At 31.2% G+C, this 21546-nt stretch overlaps 1 protein-coding gene across 2 annotated transcripts in view; it reads right to left on the bottom strand.

Moving 5' to 3' along the window:
* Positions 1-21546, bottom strand: part of Mgtor (nuclear basket protein megator) — a 447637-nt gene that overhangs the window by 95195 nt on the left and 330896 nt on the right. The gene's annotated exons all lie outside the window — the stretch shown is intronic.

Below are 21546 nucleotides of genomic sequence, written 5' to 3'. Positions count from 1 at the left end.
ATTTATATTTTCCTATATTAAATAATTATAAAAATTCTGTCCATATCATAGTCCCCTCGACCCCTTTAGAAATACCATGGTTTATTCATTACATGAACTAAAATTTTTAATTGATTCCCCTCCCCGACACTCTAAACGCTGCTTGCTTCAACTCAGTACTCTTTTCGAAAATCTTTACCGCCCGCACCCGCACAAAATAAGACCATTTTACTTTGACGTAACTTTTAATTTTTAGTAAATTTTTTTTCTCTTTTCTAGTCATTCACGTGTAACCTTTTCTTCAGTTAATGACTTAATTTGTTGTTTTCCTACCCCGCGACCTCGCACCTTCATTACAATCGTTAAGGCATTAATTTTTGAATTAATGATATTTTTGCTAAAATGACAATTTGACTTTTATTTTTAATCTTTCCATACCATACAATTATAATAATTTGACGTTAATTTTTCTTAAGACGATTTTTCAATCAGAAAAGTAGACAGTAAATGATAGAAAAAGTTTTTCTCATAAATTTCTTCACCACTTTACAGTACCACTTTAGTATTTAAAGAGTACTATTATAGAATTTGTACTGTAAATTTAATTTTGAATTGTTTAGTAACAGGTATCACTTTTGACATTGAATCTATGTAACTATTAAGTTACTTTCATAGGTTGTTCAGTTTTTCGTGTAGTAAGTATTTTAGAACCAATCATAATATTATCAGAACTATATCATAAGCTTACTAAAGTTTATTCAAGTTATTTATTAATTGTATTTATTAAAACTATTCATTTCGAAGTCTAAGGTTTCAATAATGATTTGTGGATCAACTGGGTACGAATAAAAAATTTCTTTTTACAAAAACTTTTTAATTAATAATTAAGTATTTGACTGATTTTAAATGCTTTTTTACTCCTGAGTTAAAAATAAGGTTCTCTACATGCAACATAAATATTAAGAGAAGAAAGTTTTTAAAGTTTTTTAACAAGTCAATATGTTGGTGCATCAGTGTAGGAAACGATGGGTCTCGTTAATATGTTTTCTTTATTGTTAATAGACGTATAAACTAGGAGCCGCAGAATGTATGACAGTTATCATTTATTTATTGTTATCTTTCAATATATCTTTGTAGTTTTTTAAACATATATTGTCGTGTTGTATCCGTTGAGTAAATAATAAGGTGTGTTATTTACGTGTTACACATTTTACCCTGTAGCTTCTATAATTTTTTCGAATGTGTTAGGCGATGTTTATTTAAGATATCTCATGTAAGTTCTCTTATCTCGTTTGTTAAGTAACTCAAATTCTACATTATGGTATTGCTTAACTAATTCCCAGTGCAACAATTTTAAGTGATGCGATAGGTTCACTCTCATTCTCTACTATTTTTTTTAATTCTAAATTGAGACAAAATTCATATGCTTAGTTTAAAGCTTTAGCTGTTTTAGTGACTTGTGCTGGCAGTTGACTTTCATAAATGTTTGTGCGTACTAACGAAAATATACTAAAATCTTAGTTCAAGATTCTACTTCCACTGTAGGTTTTCGTGTGCTAAACAAAACAAGTCCGCTATACTTATTGCAGGATTTTAACCTAATTTTAATATTATCTTAATTTAACTGCTCACAAACGGATTCAACGTCACTATCTAAATTAATGATTTTGACTTGAGCTGACGTTTTACTGAGATTTTGCTTCAGGCAATTACAGAATCGATTAGTAGCATCAAATTGATCCATGTTTAATGCAAAAACTGAAATGGCATATATTTAATATATATTAAGAGATTACTTAAGCAATTGCACAAATATAACTGATTTCAAAAAAAAGATTTGTGTAACAATTGATGTTTTTAAAACTCACAAAACCATTATGTAATTATTAGTAAATGAATGAATTTGATTGTATTGTATTAAAATTATTTTTTTGACTAATAAATGTAATGCATCGAAAACTTTTAATATAAATTGGCTTACAGAAATCTAAGAGATACCTGATGATTGTAATCTCATTCAATCACTTGTTACACTGACGCACAATAGGGCCAATCGAGAAAAAAATGTTTAAAACCACCTACAGTCCTCAATTATGAACCGATTTCCAATTTTCTTCTCACAGTGCTTTAAATATTCACAATCTGCAGCCAAAACAACAATAAATTGAATGAAAAAAAAAAAATTAAAAAAAACTCTGTCGATTACGGCTGATTGCACGCGAGTGAAGAGCATTTTTTGACCACCTCCCCCCCCCCTGGCGTACTTTTACCTACAATTACGGAGGTAATTAAGCCACGTACTTGACTTAGAAAAAAAAATTTTTTTCCATCGACTACGTAGTCGAATTATGAGCAATTCGGAGATAACGCGTCTTACGCAATTTCATAGTCAATGTATTTGTCTTATGAATTTCAATGTCTTATGTAATTTAGTAAAAATTGAAATGTAAATCACGATATTATACATTTTAGTAACTTTCTTTTTGCAGAAAGTACTATTGTTTATCATAGTTCTTAAACATTGTTTACAACAATAAATCTGCTCACTTCTCGGATGTATAATCACGAAATCTGTGTTTAGGAGATCAAAATACATAAGTAAGCTTGTGTAAGAATTTGGATACGAGAAATGTTGTTTACTGCCACCGTCACCTGGACTACTGAGTTGAAAGATTTTAAGCACTAAAAACACACACAATGGGGGGGGGCATGTTACATCAAATTTATGCATTCAAAACCGTAAAACAGTTCAATAACATTGTAGTACAGTGTTTAAGTAAATGTTCAAGCCTTCGTGAGTTTCAAAAAATTTTTGAATCAATTTGTAACATGCAATTGAAAATTTTAAAAAACGTGATTTTTGAGACTTTGGGAATTTTTTACTCGAATACTATCCATCGTGTAAGCAAATCATATATATTCTTAAAATTCTTCGAAAAAAAGAATGAAAAATTTTATTTACACATTTAAACAATTATTTAATTTGTTGACAAAAATTGTTAAAAGCCTAATTCCTACGGGATTTCGACTTTTCATACTTAAAATTCGTGATTAGGAGTTCAAAATACATTGGAAAAACCTTAGTGAAAGTGTGAATGCCCATCGGCTACGGGAACCTACTGGGCCTCCTTAGTATGTTCTTCGTATTCTTCATTCATGTTTTCTCGTTTTTCTTATTCCTCGTTTTTGAACCATTATAATTCGTCAGTCCCAAGTCAGTGCTTCTTTTTTGTACTGGTGCCTATTCACCCCCCCCCCCCTATTTAAGCCAATAATATTCACTATCATAATAATAACAGTAGGTGTTGTACAATACAAGGCCCAGCACAGGGAAAAAAGTATAGAGGACCAGAACTAGAAACGCGTAAGTAACTCGCGCAATAAGAACGCGTGAACTTAGAGAAGCGAAGTGCCTTGAATAAAGTTATTTGTAATATCCAGTCCTTTGCAGCTACTAAAGAAATTAAATTTGCATAACAATTTTATTGTTTTAAGATCTGTTGGACGAGTATTTTTAAGATAATATTCCAGAAGTATATATATATATACATTTTTTTTACTTTGATTTTAGAGCATGATTTGACTTAAGATTAATTTAAAAATTGTGTACTAAAAAAACGGAAAAAAGGCTCAAAAAAAACGGTTTTTCCTAATTTTGAGTATGTTTTGACAAGAAAATGATTTTCACAGTTCAAAAAAACGAAACAAAAATATGTGGTGGCTCGAAAATCATTTTTCCTACCTTGGGCTACTTTGAAAGTTGGGTGTTCCCTCAATAGGAAAAATAGGGTTCGCATCTAGTGCGCATCAAACCAGGGCAAGCACAAGGAGTCCCTTGGGCCCTGCTTCGCCACCGACATGCACCACCAGGTACGAAAATCACTATTTTTTCCCTCGGGCACAGTGCTTTGCTGCCTAGGGAACACTTTTTGCCTGCTAATTACTTTTCGCTCACCGGTGGGAGGAGGAAAAATTCCTGCCCTCCCGAACTTAAAGTTGGTTTCCGCCCTAGGGCGGTAATGCCCTAGGTAAGAAATATACTGAATGATAAATTTTAATTTACTAATCTCATTATGGTATTCTATTGTTTAAGAATTTATATTATTTAATTAAAATAGTATAAAACTAAATTTGGTTTTACCGTAAATTGTTTATACATAATCAATTTATAACACTAATACGTATATTTCATATCTTAAATGGAAAGACTTTGAAAGTAGTGGGGGGGGGGGTAAGCGCGTGAAGTGCGCCGGGGGTGGCCCAACTAGTATATGTATACAGATATGTATATATATTTGCAATGTTCATTTGTCTAAATGAGGCTTATTCTATGTGGATGTAATCATTCCGGTAAAATGGACTTTACACGAAGCCGCCCACTTTGACAAATAAAAGGGTCACAAACTCTCATAAAAAAAAATCGTATGATTTTACCACACAGTAAAATGGGTGGTTTTATCATAAACGTATTTTACCATGTGGTACAATTACATGGTTTTTTTTATCAGAGAACACACAAGAACAGCGTAAACGTTAAAGCGTTTGCACTAGAACGAGGTAAATCTTTTCGCTTTAAAAAACTTGTGTAAGTTATCTTAAGCGTGTAGAGATTGTAGGGCTATACCACTTATACGTTGTTTAACACTTTGTCACTGTTTAGTATATGGGGGCATTTGCTCCGTATCCCGATCTTCAGTTGATGATCTAACTTATAGGATCAAATGTTTGTAACTAAGTAGGCTGTGTGCAAATGAAAAAGGCCTTAAATAAGCGGTCACCCGTGTCAAGTCATATATCAGGATATGGGGAAGTAATAAGAAGTACTTAGCTTCTCAATAAGTTATAAGAAAAACTTTTATGAATGTAAGCAATATAATGAGTTCATTAATGCGTCCTAACACTAGCGTAGCAATGAGATATATGTGTACTGCAAATGTACTTTAGTAGTTAACAGAGCGAGAAGCGTGTGCAAAGATATTTGTGCGTATACTTATATTATAATATCGATAAGCTGTCGCACAGGGCAGTTAAGCGAAAGGTATAAAGTTTATATCAATAGTGTAAGTAATACGTGTAATAATAGTCAGATAAAGTTTGTGACGTGGGAAACCGACGTCACGGTAGGAAGGTATGTCGTAGTAACAGACAAGAGGAGAGGCAGCACTATGCACACCAACACTACCCCACCCACGGCCCTTGCACCGACCTATCCCTTCACTTATCCCTACTATAGGCAGCACTGCCAGCCCTTGACTGTATGCAACGGCAGGTCTGTGTGCGCACCGACGCATACACAGGCAGATAGCTACACTATCAAGGAGCACGAATCAGCAGGGCAACAAGAAGGGCACTCTCCCTCTTGTCTGTTTCCCGCCAGGACGTATAATCCGAGGACTTCGCAGCGTTATATAGTTCTACGGGTGTGTGTGCTAGATACGACTGTGTGCTGTACCGAGCGGCCAACGGAGGCGCACAACAACGGCTACCTGTTGGCTACCCGGACTGCCACAACGATCTTCACACACACGCTGTCAAGGACTACTGGGTTCGAGTGCCAACCCCTGCTCGTCGGACCTCTCGGTGCCCGAGGATAGTGCTACAGAGAGACCCCTGCTGTAGCAAAAGAACGGTAGGCCTATTTCCTATTTATTTCGTCCCTACCGTAGACAAGCATTGTGCCGAGAAGCAACTGACGAACCTGCACCTGCAAGGCTAAGGATGTATAGAGTCAGGCCAAGTCAGATAGTTAGGCAGAGTAAACATTGTATAGAAATAATAAGTTTTGAGTTATTAATAAATGCAAATAAATGCTTAAATGTTTACCTCGCTTATGTATGTATACTGATTACCAGCTATCTCTCCTATCCGCTTAGCCCTATAGTAAGTCATAATAAAGAATAATTTTATATGTGCCGTGTCTTGCTGCTGACTGCAAGGTGAGCAAGGCACGACACATCACAAGTTATAAAGTATTATATAATGTAAACCAAAATATAAAGGCAGAATTATAGATATTACTTCATCTTCACAAAGGACCGTTATCATTAAGCAAATAATAACCACAGGTTCCTCAAACTAAGCAAGAATACGTCTTTCCGTATTATAAGATTCAGCACGGGAATTTAGCTTTGAAATTAAAATGTAACCAAAAGTATAATAAACACTGATTTACTAGCAAAGGTGTTAAACATTTGAATGCAATTAAAATTAGATAAAACAAAACACTACGTACAATTAAAATTAGTTCAATCTTAAACAATATTCGCTTCGTGCAGCAATTCAGAAAAGTGCCACCTCCAGTGAAAAATATGTCGATACTAGCTAACAAGAATACACATCTTGTTAAGAAAATGATACGTTACAAGCGTTTATCTCAGCAATAATTTATCTCTAAAAATTGACGTAATTTCTTCGGGTGTTGAGTGTATTTCTGAGCTGAAAAATACCTAGTTGCGGTACATCGACAAAAAAAAATTTTTCTCTTAGCATGGTTTTATTTTGTTAGTGAGTATTGTGGTTTTTCTTGAATATGAATTTACTTCGTGGAGTACTTCTAGTTAGCATTCCATACGACAGATTAATTTTTTTTTCATGAAGTTGTTGAAAAAAAAAGAACTTTTTTTTCTATTAATGTTCCACCGACTAAAAGAAATTAATTTAGTTAAAAAAGATACATTGTTGTTAAAATGAACCCTTTTATCATATTGTTTATAAGAGGCTGTGTATTCTTGTTAGTTAGTATCAACATCTTCTTCCCCACAGGTGCCGTTGTTTTAAATTGCTGTACGAAGTGAATATACTAATAACAAAGAATTATGATGACCGTCTGCATAATTCCCTTTATACATATACACATGTATATATATCTTCCTGTATTGTGTAGTTCATTTAGTAAGTCAGGTTACAACCCTTCCTCCCTCCCACACGATAAGCCACGCAAAACGATAGCTGCCCCCAAAATAAGAAAAAATTTACTTTGTTTCTCTGATATTTCAGCCCAATACTTTTTTGGTGTCACCTACTCTGGCCCTTACACGATTTTTGAGAGCATCTTAATAGCCCTTTATCTCACATGTACTTAGTTAATTCAAAACACACATTTTAATTCAGGAGTTATATAAAAGTATCTGTAAAAGAATTAAATAATGCGTTTAATTATTAAATATGATAATACATTTTTACAATGAGTGTATAGAGTATTCATAAATAAAAAGTGTATATAATGTCCAAATACTTATTGGAAATTTTTATAAAAAATAAATTTGGACAAAGAGTATATGGTAAAAATGGCTTCTTTAGTCGAATGCTGCTGCTGTTTCGCGGTCTTTTCTGGGGGCTCGTAAGAAAAATTTTCCATCCGATCAAATGAGTCAGAGTGGACAAATTTCGGTGCGATGTGCATAATTAAAATATTATGAAAATAAAACATAATTATTATTTTTAACCGATCTGTTTTTGCCTAACCTATATTATTGATCTTATTTCGATTATAGAAATTTAATGGCACATAAAAATCGCCTATTAAGTAAAAAATAATTTAATAATGTTTAATTCAAATTATTCATAATTTATTAAAAATAATAAATTTATTTCCTGTATTATCAACTGTTGTAAAGTTACTTACTTCATTTAGTATATGATTTTATTATAGTTTTGCATCTTCACATTTACATTATATAAAATCAAAAATTTCTTCCTAAACTATATTTTCTATTTCTTTGTTATTTTCACGTTAAATTTGTACAAAAACTTCCATATTCATTTTTTCATCTAGATAATGCCACATACAGTTGACCATGACATAATTAAGGTTTATTCGCCCAAGCCTACCGCGTCGAAACTTTGAATTTGAGTTTCTTTGATAGTCGTTAAAAATAATAAAATCAACATGAAATTGCTTTCTGTATAAATTTAACAGTCATGACGAAGTAGTCCTTGTGTCCATAGTTATGTTTAGAGTAAAAAATGTATGTACAATTTTTTATACCGCTATGGTTTCTGCTTTAATATCGTATTTTAATAATTTAGTTTCTTGCAGTCTTGTACCGTTACATACAACTCTAGATATAATTTCTCATCAAAATAACTATTACTCGAACTGAAGAAATGGAGTTCATTGGATGAAAGCCATTTACTATTCAGAATTTTCAAACAAAATTTTATTTTATTGTTTTTATCAGAGCTACCAACAACAGTCCAAGCCATTTTTTTTATTGTTAACAAAATTTTCTCTAAAATAAGTTTAGTAATGTTTCCATGTATCATTGTCTTTATTGTTTTCTGAATTCAAAAACTACGCAAAAAATTGAGGGCTTAAATTTATAAAGATATTAATAAAGAAATATTAATGAAACATTCTGAGCTTTTTCTTTAAAAAAAATTATTCATACATTTTAGCGTTCAAAGAAATAAATTTATAGAGTTGTGTGATGAAATAGTTAAATTTTTCCCTACGGACGAAGATAATAAGTTGGATTGATATATTCCTAGAGTGAAATATTCATCTGCAAAAGGTTATTTGCACAACAGTTATAACAAATATAGACTTAACGAACTAGATCGAAAATGTTACACGGATCGATCATCAACGTTTTTCAGGAAGTGTATACCATCCTTACCACATATCACTTTCATTTTAAAGTAGTGTTTATACACGTATACGTACGCACATGTTTGTGCATGCGTACATGCCCATGTCTTTGAAAAAAAAAAACACGAACTATTGATTTTTATACAAAACATTGACCTTTTGTGAATAAATTTAGAAATACACTTTAGCGAAAGAGTTACAAAAAATATATTCATCGAAATGGTTAGATTTTACAACACAAATTAGGTCTATACCTTTTTTTATTGCACATACACACAGCTTTTAAATCTGTTACTAAATAATGCAGTTTTGTTTTTTTTGTTTATGATATTGACAGGTAGCCTAACAACTGTTAATCATAATGTAAAGATTTAAAATAATTCAAAAGTATATTATTAACAATTTGTAATTTATTAGCTTAGAAAAACTGTCAGTAGTGACGGCTGCAGATTTAGAGTCGTCAAAAAACTATGTCGGTAGTTAATGAGGAATTGATCGACAAGTGGAATCGTCTTTTGACGACTCGCAAAAAATTTATGAAAAAAACTATGATTAGAAGACATTTTGAATGCCATTTCAGATTCAAAATTTCGATTATAATTTAAGTTATTGATATGTGTGTGTGTGTGTGTGCGCGTGCGCGCGCAAGAGAAAGAGAGAGAGACAGAGAGAGGAATGAAATGATTAACTAGAGTATACTAAATTTGTAGTTATGTATGCAGTTCGAACTAGAGAGGAAACTAACTTTCATTTCTGCTCAGGTGCATGTATAAATATATCGACGCCTCGGACGAAACAAGTCCAGTTCAAATTTTCCCATTTATAAAATAACATTGAAAAATCTGAACTGATTTTGTTTTTGTCCGAGGCGTCGATATATACGACGTTGTGTACGAAGTCAGCGAAAGATTAGCCAAGGGGCCTTCGAGACGGCAAAACTCGACCGCTTTCGAGCTCATACGACTGACTCTAAATATCGACGGTTGGGTAAAAGACAGAGCCAACTCAGATACTTGGTGAAAAAGGAGCCAACTCGAAATTTGGGTTGAAAAAGGAGCCAACTCAGGTTCGGATTGAAGAAGCAGCCAACTCGGGAGTAATTTTTTTTCATCAAGTTTTGTTGTGGTAGCACTGAAATTCACAATAGGTATACCTATGTAAACGAACAAAGATTTTTCATTAATCCAATGGTTCAGAAAAATAATTTATGTTATTGTAATAGAGTGTACTATACTTATTAAAATATGTGCTTTTTATACGTTATTTTTTTTATCTGTTCTTATGTTTGCCTCTCAAATCTGATTTAATAATACCATGGTCATCCTTTATTATATTTTAAAAATTTTTCAAATCATATCGTGCTAATTATCTAAAACAAACATAAAAAATGTAAAGCAAAATTATTGCAAGTAAGAGAAATTAAAATTACTCCAGATTCTACAATTTACTTTACATACGATTTTGATGAACGATTCCAAACTACGTCTCTGAATTCACACACACTTGTAAATCATGCACTAAACAAAGTATACAATACAAAAATTCAATTAAATAATGAAAAAAAAAGGATCTTAGAGATATGTGCCAGAGTGGTGTCATCCCACAAGAATAATACAGTTTTTATGAAAATATTATGAAGTAGCGCGCCGCATTGACATACATTTAGTGTATTAACAGTAGAGAAAAATTAAAGATTACAATAACTGTTCATGCTACAGTTCACAAAAAAAAAAAACATTTGTATAGTTAACACAAGTTTTTTTTATTTAACACGACGTTTGAAAATAAAAAAGTATTTAAACATTTTTTGAAGAACATTTAAAATGATTTATGTCCATAGTCTGATCATAGAATTACGTCTAATCGCAGCAGACTTGTTAAGTACATAATTTAATAAGTGTAGTACACTCTATTGCTTTAACATAAATTATTTTTCTGAACCATTGGATTAATGGAAAATATTTGTTCGTTTATATAGGTATACCTATATTGTGAATTTCAGTGCTACCACGACAAAACTTGATGAAAAAAAATTACTTCCGAGTTGGCTGCTTCTTCAACCCGAACCTGAGTTGGCTCCTTTTTCAACCCAAATTTCGAGTTGGGTCCTTTTTCACCAAGTATCTGAGTTGGCTCTGTCTTTTACCCAACCGTCGATATAGTAGCAATGCAGCAGCAGCAGCAGCTCTACAGATATATATGTATACACACGTTCCGCTGCTGCGGCAACTGAGCAGAGTAGGGAAAGCATGTCCCTAATATATGTTCTACATTCAATCAAATGTAATGACAGATTTTTTTTATACATTGTGAATTATGTTTGAAGCTAGACATTTTACTAGATCGTACAAATTTTATATTAGTGTACAATTATATTTTTTTTATTCATCATCACCCGTAGGCTCAGACATGGCATTTTTTTACACAAACATAGTGTTAATTAGCCATCGGTGCACTTGAGTTATGATCAGATGTTTATATATATATATACACATCTGGACCAACTCAGTCACACCTATGGTCACGTAATAGAAGCGTCAGAGAAACAGTTAATCGACCTTCGAGAATCAAGAGTATAGGCAAAAGGGCGAGACTTGAATGGTGACCAGACGATCACACATCCAAGTACTAACCGCACCAAATGCAGCTTAACCTCGGAGATCGACGGAACTGCAACTCTACCGTTGCGTCACCACGACCACATGAACGAAATTATTTTTACATGTATAAAATAAAATAAAATAAAATAATGATCTGAAATATGATTTGCGCGATAAACTTCAACGTGATTCTTATGTATTATATATTACAGCCCCAAATGAAGTATCATTTTACTTCTTCTGTTTGAAAATTCGAAATTACCTAACCAAAAAATCAAAAAAATTGGCACAACAAAGCATTTTTTAAAATTTAATAAGGTAAGTTACTACATTAGATACACATATTTATACATGTAAGATTGTGTATTCCCAAAGCTAATTAAACATAGGTAGTAACAAATTAATTATTTTATTCGTTAGTGAACTGAAAAATTAAGATACCAAGTATTCTTTTACATTTATTTCACATTTTTATATAATTGTGAATAATACTCGTGAGTCGCTCAATTGCAATTTCGCTCTTACAACTGTTACCTTTATATCTTCTAACTAAGATTTATGTTATTAATCTATAATGTTAGTTCTTTACATACAATCAACGTAAAATGCTCTTTTAATTCTTTTAATAATATTATATCTCTCTTTTTTCTTTAGTTTTAGAATCCATCATAGTTCTATATTCATAATCTATACATTTAGAGCATTATATGTTATTTGCTAACGACAACACTATTTATATAGATTACGAAGGACGAAGATGCTATGGAAAAGATTACAGTTGTAGACAAAAAATTAAGAAAATAAAGCGATACTAATAATTTAATCCGATTTCTTCGAGTAGCATTAAGTGGAACATCGATTACTGGTGCCAGATGTTTTATAATTATTGTAAAAACGTCATGTACGAATTGTACACAGTAATAGAGGCCGTTGACACTTGTTACAAGTGTATTACGGCATTAAACCATAAACTAGGATTTAGAAAAACTTGTTCACACTTATGGCTATTTGTCGAAGAACAATTTTTTTAGATCAAAGGACTGCAGACCCTCTATATAGTCAAAAATAATCTTATCAAAGAATTAAAGAAGTGTAACTTATATTTTTTTTTGTAATTTTAAAATTAAGCAGCAAAAATTCTAAAAATATTGTAGAGCAATTTATTGACTACTAACTGTAAAAATTTGTTTTAAAATAGTCATGTATGTAATACTGGCAAATTTGTGTAGAAATAATTTTAAGGTTTTAATTTTGTTTAATTGTTTTATATTGGTAGAATTACAAACTGTAATTTCTTAAAAAGAAAAACAAAACGCTTTCATGCATTAGCTTTTAAGTTTATATAATATGTCAGGCATATCTAGGTTAGCAGTTCAAGACATAATTAATAAAGCACAAAGTGCAACAAGTAAAGTGTTTATTATTTACTTAGACCAAAACATACAAAGTATATAAAAAAGTCAATGTTTTACTGGGGTTTGTGGAGCCACTAAAGTATTTTTAGAAGAAAATTAATTTCCTTTCCAAAACCTAAGTACAGAACATTTACGAGTAAAAATTTTCAAACAAGCGAATTTAAACGTAGATCTAGAATGTTTCTACATTTAATCGAAAACAGTTTTTACAATTGTTAGTATGTTTGAAATAATAATTTCTAAGGTTTCTCGATCAGCAGTTTATCTGCCTTTAACATATAGTTTAAAAGGTATATTGGAAACTCCAGGGATATTTCAAGTTCTTAAAAAGTATAAATCTCAGCTTGAACATGAAAAGTATTAGTACGTAATGTAATGCAGGGAAGATTGTGGAGAAAAAAGTACGCAAAGGAGAATTAACTTCGTCTACTTTTATTTTTTGACGACTTCGAAGTTGGCAATACACTAGGGAGTCAATCAGGTCAGCAAAAACTATTGGGTGCATATCTATCGCTCCCTTTTTCACCTTTAAACTTGATGTATAAAATGGAGAATGTTTTACTGCTAAGTATTGCGTATTCCAAGTATGTAAAATTATTTGGCAATGTAGTTTTTAATAAAGTTATTCAGGAATTAAAGTATTTAGAAGAACGAGGATTAGAAATTAAAAATAATGGAAAAACAAGATTAACAAAATTTTAATTAATTTTAGCGCTGGGTAATAATTTAGGCTTAAATGCTACATGCAGATTTATTACAAGTTTTAGGGTAAATCGATTGTGTAGAATCTGAGCTGCTACATTTTTTATGTGTAAAACTATGTGCGACATTGATGTAAATCTAATGCAAAATAGATTAAATTACAAACAGGATGTGAACAATCGATTTATTACATCAGGAGTAAAAGAAGAGAGCATTTTTTATAATATAAAAAATTTCCATATTACGGAAAACCAGACCATTGATTTAATGCACGATCTGTACCTAGGAATCATTCCCTACACAGTTGGTAAAATTTTAACTGCCTAAATAAAAGTAGATAAGCTATTCAGATTAAATGAATTTAATGAGCAAATAAAAAAATGTAAATTCGGAATAAATGAAAAAAATACACCACGCCCCATTGCTACGGAATACAGTCAAAGTAACAAGAAGTAGTTAAAAAGTACAAAAAAAAAAAAAAAAAAAAAAAATTTAAACAATCAGCTGCAGAAAGCTTGTGTTTATGCTATTACTTGGGACTAATAATTGGTGAAAAAGTTCCGATTGACAATGTATAGTGGTGTTTGTACTTTACTATATAAAAATCGTAGATATTGTAACAGCTCTGCATAACGTCAAAGCCGATTTATTTATTTTAAGAGATCCATTACGCAGACATAATTTATTGTATTATAATCTATTTGGCGATTTAGTGCCGAAAATGAGATATAGATTCGTATCGTTGAAAATGTGGAGTTAAACAGTTCTTTTGTTAATTATTGGAGCATACTATTCAAGCGAAAAAATAGTGAATTAAAAAATTTGATTTCTGGATCAAGTTGCAATAAAAAATCTCCGCTTACAATAGTGTTAAAGAATCAAATTCACTCTATATATTTAAAATGTAATCGAGGTTGTAAAAGCTCTGATGATGTACTCGGACCTGATTTTATGAATAAAGATTATGAAATATAAACTCTGCAATGCCTCATATACAGTGAGCCAAGACATTTCAATTTGTTGAAATCAAAAATAAAACTTATAAAGCAGAGATGATGTTAACTGTTAGAGTAGATGATAATGACCCAGTTATGAGACAATTTCATAAAACTTATGAAATAAATAATAATATATTTTTTATTATATTGAGTAAATATAAAATTTTTGAGTAGACATTTTCACGCTCATGAAGTAGAATAACGGTTAGTTACAATTACAACTACAATTAACAAATACGGTTGTAGAATTAATGCACATTGATAAGATAGATTACGAGTCTATCATGCCTACTTGTAAAAAAAGGAAAGGATTATTATGCTGCTGCAAGGTGTCAAGTTTAAACAATAATTAGCCAAGTCACATCGATTTCGACATATGTTTTTGTTATGTATGTAATGTTTCATAAAAGTTGAAATATAAATGTTGCTATGAGTTATTGCTGGTTATTCTAAAACAGTTCAGTTATTTGACAACATGGTATGATTACTTTTATTTCAACTTTGATTAACACATAAACAATTTAAGAAACTAATCAACATAATGTTTGACTAGATACGTCCACTATTTTTCCAAATGGATGAATATGTTGTATAATAAACGGAAAATTTTATTTATGTAATATATAGTGAAAATTTTAAAGTCATTATTAATTATTGTACCCATTTTTTTATACTCACACATTCTCTGTGAATAAAGTATATTTATAAAAATGATATTTTAGTTATTTATAAATAATAATAAAGTTAGGTCATATTTACTTTTATTATGAGTGTTGTAAGCAAATGGTGATTATTGTAATTACTATAAAAAGCAAGAAACAATATTTCAAGTTATTGCATCACAGCATTTTAAATAATTTATTGATAAAAATGCCTGAGGCACTGCCTATACTAATAACACAGGCGAAGCACAATACCGGCACTTTGGACGATCCTGAAGTACACGAAAAAAAGAACTGCAGTGATTTTTTTCGTTAACAACGGTTATGTTGGAACACTGCCAATTATCACTGCAAAACTACAGTAAAAATTATCCTAAAAAAGGGATAAATATAGTGAATTACAGAAAAATTAGATACCGTACAAACATTGCACCAGTTCAACAATAAAAATTACTGTAGTTCTTTTCTACATAAAGCTCTTAGATTGTAAAATGTTTGTTGCATAGATCTCACATTTCATTGATTAACGTACGAATCAAAAACGATAGTGAATTTTGGAGTAAAATTTTCACGCACTTGGGTACGTTGTCTTAGTAGTAAATAGAAACTATTACATTTTAACACAACCAGCAGTCAGTTATTAGGTAGTTTATTATGAGAGAAGTAAAGCGTTAACATTTCAGATATCAAGGGTTTTTTTTTATTGCTTTAACGTAAAAAATTATTTAAATAGCATGCAGTTTTATTTTATTTCTGCTCGTGCAAAATGTCAGTAAATTCGGTACTCAGTACTCACTTAATACTTCCTACCCTAATATTATTGGCTTTGCCAACGATACGCTACTAATGCAGACACGCAACGTTTCATTTAAAAATCTTAGCATCGCATTTCCATTTATGTAGGCCAATCGTCAATAAAGCTGAGACGTAGAGCTGCTATTATGTATGCTAGCTAATTTTCGATGACTATGTTTATAACGCAAGCTGTGACGTAGCGTCTCTGTCTCTGTAGGCAAAACGCGACTAAAGCCGAGACGTACAGCTTGTACCATTGCCTTAGCCTACTGACATTGAATCTCTTAGCGCGGGGCCATTGACACTGCGATAATGTGAGCTGTGACGTAGCACCTTCACCTCTGTAGTCAAAAAAGCCGTTCTAATCCAAATGGGATGTTTACATTACTTATACCACCCAAGAGTATATTTATTTTGCTCCTCGTATGTTTTTAACATCTCGACGCACTGTCCCTTTACTTGTTTTTAACTCAACGATTACCTTATACAAACATAATGTAAATAAAATATAGAAATGTGGTGTTTATCTTTACTGCAGTTAGTATGTTGGTAAAAACATGTAAGCATTAATTTTTTTTTTCGTGTCCATATACAGATAAGTGTCAAGGAAAAAGTCACGCCACTGCTTAAAACAAAGCTAAAACTTTTTTATAAATGTGATTACAAGAAAACTGAGATAACTATATGTTGTCTTAATTAAAACAAATTTAATAAAATTTGTTATGTTGAGCAGTGGTAAATAATAGTATTAAAAAATAAAAAAGGTTTACTAATTACTTTAGTATTTAAATTGTGTTCTTATACATTAAAACATTGATTATTAAAACGTACAACTATATACGTCTCATACAAACACGTACATTACTAATGGAACTACAACTCATGTAAACAGCCATTATAACCTTTTCATGAAACATATACCTACTGTTACGCTGTATACATACTTTTTAATATTATTTATCATCACCCATAGGCTCAGATATAAATTTTTTTACGTAAGAATAGTGTTTTTCATCCATCCCTGCGAACCTCAGTTATTAAATATTTAATAAAAATGTTTACTATAGTAAAACAATTGTTTACTGGCCATGCTAGCAGCATATTATGCTATGACTTAACTTTAAACGTTTCGTATTTTCATAACATATTTTTTATTATGTATATAAAATATGAATGTAAAAGGTTATAATCGCTATCCATGTAACGACCAAACCGATTTTTTTGAAATTTTGCACACTGATTCTTTAAACTTGCAGAGTTGCTAGATGATTTTTGTACTTTTTTTTTTTTTTGTTAAGTTAATAACAATAGCAATAAAAAGGCTTCAAGTTTTATAAATGCCAGCTGTGCGTTTTAGTTCAGTACGATCCTCTAGCAAGCGTTGTCAACCTGAAATCGCAGTAAGTGAGTCTGGTGATGATACTTGCTAAACGTGTACTAAAGCTAAAAAATCGTCGCATTAATGCCAATCCGGAAAAATATAAACAAAGAAAAGATGAATAAAATAGCAGCTCATGTAATTCTTTGTTTTTTTAGTAAGCAATAATTGTAAGTCTTTTACTGTAGCTTCATCGTTTGTTACTGTACTAAGTAAGGATAGTATGGTAGAATTAGCTAAACATCATATTAATATACCATAAATTATGAATAACTCGAAAAAAATAGAGTAGTAGTTTTAATACATGATAACAGAATTTGATAAGTAGCCAGCAAGGCAGATATTATAGCCTTTAACATACACACAAAATTACACCTTGATCGGTTTTAAACTATTCATGAACTGCAGCAAAAACCGAAAAAAGGTCCTCTCGAAAATGGTCATAAAAAAGTTGTTAACCAGCACACGTACATTTTTCAAACGTATTTCGCTTCACCTATAATAATTATCATCATTTAGACGTCTTAAAAATTGATTGCAAAGAAAGAACTATTCCATTTTGAACACGCTCGATCAAAGCATGCATTCGGAAAGTGGGTGTGGCCTGTAGAACTGTACTGAACTAGAAAACTGATTCTACCATACTAAAGGCATTCTTCTGGAGAGTTAATAGTTAAGCTTTACTTGCTAGTAATCGCATAATTGCTTATTTACTAGAATCAAGCGTTTATTATGTTATGCATCCTTTCTTTAGTCAAAACCTACTAGAAAATAATTTTTTTTTCTTTCAAAATACTGTACATCAAATGTACCAAACAGCGCTTTGGATTACTAATTATCTGCTAAAAAATTTTCAAGCAATTAACAATCACATTTTTTATTTGGCTTCTTTTCTGTGGCTATTTCTAATTATTATCTTTCAATTCAGTCAATACTAGCAATGATATTTTGTGTATAGACGAACTAAGTCATATGTATTCCAACCCCCCACCCAACCCTTCCCTTTCGCCAGTCATCGGCCGTCCCTCAAAATAAAGTAAGATTCTTTTAAGATTTCCGTTATTTTGATTGGGTCAATTATTTAATTGCCCAATCCATCCCTTCTCAGCCACCCTCATCGTTTAAAGCCCACCTTCCCACAGGACTACCACGTAATGAGGTGAAATCAGTTGGGTTTGTCCGTAATTTCATTTGAAAAGAGAAATGTATTTGGTGCAAACTTTCAAGTAAAAGATTGTACGTATAAAGAATTGTTTATTTTAGTATTTTATACAACTAACTCTAAGATAATTAGCTCTATATTTTAAGCTTATTTCAAAGATTGTGGTTCCAAATTGTTTTAGTAATAGAGTAAATTATTGTACATATAACTGCTATAGTATGAGATATGACGAATTCTTTTTATCAAAAGTGACTCATGCTAATACCACCTCCGTCACAACATGTATGTAATAAATTAACTTGAAGTTAAAAAAAATGAAGAATATTAGCAAAAAACTATAACGGACGAAAACTCAAAGATCATATAGTTGAATAAGTACATGTTTAATACGAAAAAATATTCAGTACACTTTAACTTTCAGAGATAACGATCTAGAAAGTGTAGCATACTGCTTATTTGTAAAAAAAGTAAATAATTAACCAAAAAATATTGTCCAAAATTAATGTTAATACCGTTGTATGACTTATATAGATAAATTGTCGATAAAAATTTTACAGAAAAATAGATTGTGATAAATTTTTTCAATGCAATAAATGTCAGAAAATGATGGAAATAAAAAACATTACATCTTAAAGAGCAATAAAAAAAACTGTATAAAAAATACATTTGTTAATTATCATAAGCACACTAGTCTTGAAAGAATTTCTGTTCAAAAAATTAATTTAAAAAAAAATGTTCCACGTACATTGATTCTTATTGTTATTATTGTTATTGCTGTTGTTATTGTTGCTGCTGTCAATTTTGTCATTGTTATTATTACTATCATCATTATTATTATTATTATCATTATCATGATCATTATTGTTAGTATTATTAATATCATTGTTATTATATACTATTGTTATCAATTTAATTTAACTTTTCTTTCAATAGTTACTGACGTTTTACATTATCAGAAAAACTCGAGATAATTTTAAAAATAGGTATATTCATTATTAACTATAATCATTATCTGGTAGTGGAGGGTTAGTACCTAGAGCACGCAGCGGGGCCATTTTCTGTATTTGTAGTCATTTATGGTTTAGAAACTTCCGTTCCAATTTTTTTTCTGTTCATAATTTTTGACGGAAAGAAAGAAAAAGAAAATTGTATAAACAAAAATAAAAATCAATTTGGATTTTCAAAAAATATTTCGTAAAAATTTTCAGGTTAAATATACGTAATAATATTCTTTTTGGTACAGGACATCGTTGATTTTAGTCTTTTAACGACTAATTTTATAGTTTTAGCTTATCTTAAACGTTGTGGTTTTGAACTTTTTAAATAATATAGTGATTTATTAAATGTTTAATTACTTTGGTATTAAATACTACGAATTTTTTTGTTAAACGTGACTGATGTTGATACTACTTTCATAATAACAATTATATAGTTATAGTTGTGTAGAAATATCAGTGCTCTTCTATAAATTGAGAAGTAAGAAAATAGGTAATCCGTTGGGAACGAGGTATAAGAAACAATCACACCTGGAGTATTTTTGTTTCTTTTTTTAATACAGCAACGTTTCGCTGACTATTTGTGTCAGCCTCATCAGGCTACAAAAGATATTTGTATTAGTTACATACGCACTATGATAGAATGTACAATACACTTTTACAATTACATACAAAATTACCTCAGGTACGCGAGAAGTTGTGAGTGTTACGACTCACTTGTCACTTGTCGAACGATACAATAGGCAGAGTGGTCAAGTTTTGCCGACACAGGTAGATGTCTGAGGGCATTAAACCCGCTAAGGACCTTTAAACTTCCGTAATAACGGAATGTATGATTTATTACAGTGTAATACATCGTTCTTCTTGTTGATGTTATTGTTTTCCAACTTAATGAAGAGCATTTCGAAAATAATTCGCTTGCTACAGTTGGCTTCTTCATAGAGCACTTTTACCTTATTCCAATCGAACTCATGGTTATATTCGACTTGATGTGCATAAACGACAGAGTCAGATTTGTTATTTTGTCTGTGTTCATCTATGCGTATTTCAGTCGCTCGCTTTGTCTCACCAACATAGGTCGCCAGGCAGTTTTTATAGTGAAATTTTTATACAACGCTTGTCTCTTTGAGATTGTCCGTTTTCCCTAAACAAATGACACTATTGAGCTTATTATGTATAAGTGTAAATATAACTTTTATGTATGGTTTATCAATAAAATATTAAGGATAATTGTTACTTGATAAAAGGTTTTTTACCTTAAGAACATTCCCACTATGATATCTCTTGCTGGCCAGTATAATCGCTCAATCAATCAAGTTAAGAATAATATTTCTTTTTTAACGGATTGGATGATTTGAAAAATAATTCAAACTACGTCCTGAAGAATTAGGTTTTTCGAAACAGTCAAAAGTAAAACATTTTTTAATGTTTGATTGTGGTTAGATCTAAGAAATTAAGTTTATAGTCAATCTTCATTTCGTATGTAAACTGTAAGTTAGGATGATACGAATTAAAAATATTTACAACTTGGTCAACATAGTCTTTATTAATAAAAAGCAAAATATCATCGGCGTAACCAAAGTAAAAAACTGGGTTAATGTTATAGTTATTAGTTAAGTTAGACAGACAATCACTTTTCAGGTCATCTATTACAAGATCAGAGAAAAGCGGTGAAATGGGAGATCCCATTGGCACGTCGAAAATTTGTTGGAAAAATTTATTGTCAAACATGAAATATGTATTATTAAATAAAAATTTGGTCACTGTCGAATATCGTCAATGGGGATTCAGCATTTGCTAGCAATTGCGGCAAAGAGAGCGACTGAAATACGTATAAATGAACACAGAAAAAACTAAAAATCTGACTCTCGTTTATGCACATCAAGTCAAATATAACCATGAGTTCGATTGGAATAATTTAAAAATACTCGATAAGGAAGCCAACTATAACAAGCGAATTAGTTCTAAAATGCTCTTTATTAAGTTGGACAACAATAACCTCAACAACAAGAACGATGTATTACACTTTCATAAATCATAACTTCTGATATTACGAAAGTTGAAAAGTCCCAACCAAGCGGGGTTAATGCCCTTGAACGTCTACCTGCGTCGTGCTACATATGTAAACGCGCAAAAACTTGACAACTCTGCCTATTATATCGTTCGACAAGTGACAAGTGAGTCGTAATACTCACGAATTCTCGCGTACCTGAATAATGTCAGGTGAATGAGTGCGTATGTCACTAATAAAAATACCTCTTGTAGCCTGA

The sequence above is a fragment of the Copidosoma floridanum genome, unplaced genomic scaffold (assembly GCF_036245765.1).
Source record: "Copidosoma floridanum isolate Cflo_tuat_1 unplaced genomic scaffold, Cflo_Japanese_pri ptg000024l, whole genome shotgun sequence".
Lineage (NCBI taxonomy): Eukaryota > Metazoa > Arthropoda > Insecta > Hymenoptera > Encyrtidae > Copidosoma > Copidosoma floridanum.
The sequence above is the reverse complement of the archived record's forward strand: the minus strand, read 5'-3'. Positions and strand labels throughout refer to the sequence as shown.